This window comes from Brassica oleracea, chromosome C5 (genome assembly GCF_000695525.1).
Source record: "Brassica oleracea var. oleracea cultivar TO1000 chromosome C5, BOL, whole genome shotgun sequence".
NCBI classification, from domain to species: Eukaryota; Viridiplantae; Streptophyta; class Magnoliopsida; order Brassicales; family Brassicaceae; genus Brassica; species Brassica oleracea.
In genome coordinates this window covers 18,958,933-18,963,078 of record NC_027752.1, presented here as the reverse complement: position 1 = coordinate 18,963,078, position 4,146 = coordinate 18,958,933, and positions in this window count along the sequence as shown.

Here is a 4,146-nt window from a genome sequence, read left to right as displayed (position 1 = left end):
GTAAATACGAGACCTACATAGGGACCAGAGCCTTGCCCACCTTGAAGTGAAAAAGACATTTGCCTGGGCCTTTAATAATGTAAAAAAATTGGGGCCCCTAATCTTTAATTTCTTTTTGTATCTAGTAAATATTAGTTAGATTTAAAAAAAAATTCAGATCCAGTTTTTGTTGAAACTTTTAATATAATCTATTTTAGTTAAAATAAAAAATCATCAACTTCTAAGTTCTAATCCATGCAAATTAGGATGATTTACTGAAAAAATCACAAAAATAAAATTTGAAAATTTGATGTAACTTTTGTTGATTTTTAAGGTTTTATCTATTATTATATGGTTTTATATATTTTGTATCATTGGCTTTGAATATAAGTAAATGAAAAAATATGCAAGAAGGCAATCGTGTTTTTTGTTGTCCATATGGATGCAGAGCTACGGATTTGGTTTGCAGAGTCTATATGAGTCTGTTTATGTTGCTGACAAAAAAAAAGTAAAAATATGTAAAAGTCTTATATAGTAACTAAATTTAAGAGACTATAATATTCTTAAACGCATCATCATTTTAACACATAATTTTAACCTTGATTTTTATGTTACTAATTTAATATTTTCCATCACATTTTTATACACATTTTATATACTATGACAATTTGTGAAATTTTCAAAGAACTAAAATAAATTAATCAAATTTTTACATTCTAAACTTTGTGTATCATTTTTTATTTTCCAATTTTTAATCCATGTAGCAAAAATAAGTTATTTTGAATTATTTCATTTTAAATATAATACTCATTAAATTACATAAACAAAAAATATAATTTCGCCTTAGGCCCTATATCTCTTCACACGGCACTGATAGGGACATTTCCATTGGGTCGATTTCAAGAATTGCCACACAAGATTCTTAAAACGGGGTCGATTTAGGCAAGTTATGTATCCAACAAGTTAAGTTTATTGAAAGTAAGATCGACGTGTTAAAAAAAACACCTTTAGGCAAGACATAATTTATCAAACCTGGGGCTCGTCTTGCAGGCAGCACAAAATTGGCTGTACAATATCTAGCTATAGTGTAGCAAAATTGGCTGTACTTATCAAACCAACTAAAGACACTGTTCCAGTGCAACCAGCTGGATGGAAAAACTTTTCTTTTGGTGATTCATTTAGATGGGTTGGGTACAAGAGGGAAAGTGTGGCTAAGGATGCAAGTGCATGATCTTCCTAACGCATCCAGATTGGTGTAAGATTAGTCTTTTTGTGGAAAAGGGTTGCAACTTTTTAGAAGATAGTTTTCAAAAAAAAAAAAAACTTTTTAGAAGATGCAAAACTTCTGGGTTATGGTTTCTTCGCCATCATGGGAATTTTGGGTCTCAAACATTGATCAAGTTGCAAGAAACTGTAGTCATATCATGCTTAAAATGGTGGCTTCTTTGGATTATGAGAAATAAGAATATAATTTACTGTTGTTTATCTCGGTGGGATATTGTATATCAATATTACTTCAGAGCTTCACTTCATAACTTTGGTCCTGGTGTTAGAAATTGTTCTCCTGAGGACCATCTGACGGAAGAAAGGCATTTTGCCTCAAGTTTCAAAGAGTTAGTTTTGACTCAGTCTATGGTGAATAATAATAATATAAGTACACGGTCTCATTTTTGGGCTTCTCAAAGTGGAGTAGACCGGCGAGTTTTGGATAGAAGCATGGAAAAAAATCAGTTTCAGAGTAGGCAAATCGATTGATCGGGGTATCATTAAAATCTTTTATACGAGAGTTCTAAACTGGAATTATAGGGGTATGGATAGTAAATAGACAATAAACTACTTCAGATAGATTTGGCATAAACATAAACCTGTTTTTTTATTTCTATCAGAAACAAAACATAATTCTGATCACAGTGGATTCAGTTAGTACAAGTGGTGGTTTAGCTCTATATTATAAATGAATATCTAATAAAAAATTTGTACTCATTTTTCATTTTATAATTGTTTTTGTGTTTAGATTCTTATGTAGAGAAAGACATTTCTTTCCTCTATAATTGTTTTTGTGTTTACTAATTTGATTCATGCAACTATATCATATACAGTATTTTTTCTCATATTCTCTTACATTAAACTAATACAGCTCAGCCACTAATTTTCACAATCTTTGTCATAATTGTTGTTGCATACTATATGTATCATATGTTTGATTTAGGGTTGTTCAATCATGTAAAACCGAACTGAATCAAATAAAGAAGATGATTTAGAATTAGTAATTGAATATACCGAATTGATGTTATTTTTAAGAAGCCGCAGTGTATGAATATGAGTTAGTATATAAACCTATCAAACCTAATAAATCGAGTAATTAAAATATAATAGTATAATTATATAGAAATTATATAATATAAGTAATAATATATTAAAAATTATTTTATTGATATGGTCTTCATACTCTTTAAGAAATATTGATGTTAGTAATTTTAGTAAATTTAATATATTTTTTATGTTAAAAAGTTAGTTTTCATATTTATGTCAAATAAAACAAAATATATTTTTTTCGTTGGCAAATATGTGTGCTAATACTTATTTATTTAATAATATTGTGATTTTTCTTATTTTTATTGTATAAAAATATTATTAACAAAGAAAACTAGTTAGACATAATTATGAAAAATTACTCAAACATAATAATATCGTTAACATGATACACATATATAGCATAATATAAATTTGGTAAGAGTAATTATTCTGTTTTGTTAATAAAATAAAAAATATATGCAGAAAGCTTTATTATCAAACGAATCTTTATAATGAATATTTTTTCTTACTGCACAATTTTTCAGAACTTGGATTAGGAAATTTATATTGAAGATTAAGAAAACTTTGACACAAAGAAGTGAATTGCCTAATTGTTTTTCGTAGTTTAAGAAAATGCTAATAATATTTTTTCGTAGTAGTTAATGTTATATATCATGTTAGCCTAAATTTCATCATATATAAAGAACGGTTATAAACAAAGAATACCATCTTCAAGTATTTGAAGTAAAATATCGGTTGCAAACAAAAAACTAATTTCATCTTATTTGGACCTTAAGTATAATAATAATTGTGCTGCTTTCATACTTCAAAATTTAAGCTTAACCTAATTTGTAGTTATCTTTTTAATATTTTATTTTTCCATCTTATGTCAAAAAAATGTATTAATCTGATATCCTGAAAAATTAGTATAACTTCAAAATCAAAAAAATATATAAATCTTATTCACCAGTAAATTAGTAAAATAAAATATTCAAACGTACCGGACCCATTAAAATTTTTAAATTTTGATCCACAATTTCAATTAAAAATGTTCTCGGTCCATTGTATAAATGATTATATAAATAATCCAAAATTGTATACATATATACAAAAATATTGATCATATATAAATTTTAATTTTATTAATACCATTTTATATTTTAACTATATAATTCACTCTGTCTAAAGTGCGGGTCTTATCTCAGTAATAAGATATTATCATAACACACCAACATACAAATTGATATAATATGCATACATATATTTACATGGCTAGGGAAATACAAATGCACACGTATGTGATCGTTTTTCTTTTTCCGGAAAGGGCTACACGTATGTGATCATTTTTCTTTTTCCGGAAAGGGCTACACGTACGTGATCATAGTAATAACAAAACTTCAACTCATCTTATCTAATTTGTGATTTAAAGAATCATTTTCAACGAAATTACTTAATTTTTTATTCTCAGTATAATTAAATACATGCTTTTTTCCGGTAATTAAATACATGCTTATTCTAACAAAAATAATTAATTACATGCTTATCTAAATTATATAAATTTATGGTACAACCAAACAGGTGTCCATGGCATATTAATAAAGCTGTTCAAAATGGTACACTGCAAGAAAACATATTTTTTACTAGGGCAGTATTCGTTGTAAATTCGTCGTAAACGGGGTGTTACGACGAATTAACGTCGAAAAACGTTTCGTTGTTAAACGTCCGTCGTAACGGAGGTTTCGTCATAAACGACTCGTTACATTTACGACGAAATATATTCCTCGTAAAGCGCAGGGAAAGGATTAGTCGTAAACGACACGTAAGCATTCGTCGTAAAGCCCACGTAATTATTTCGATGTAAAGCACACGTAA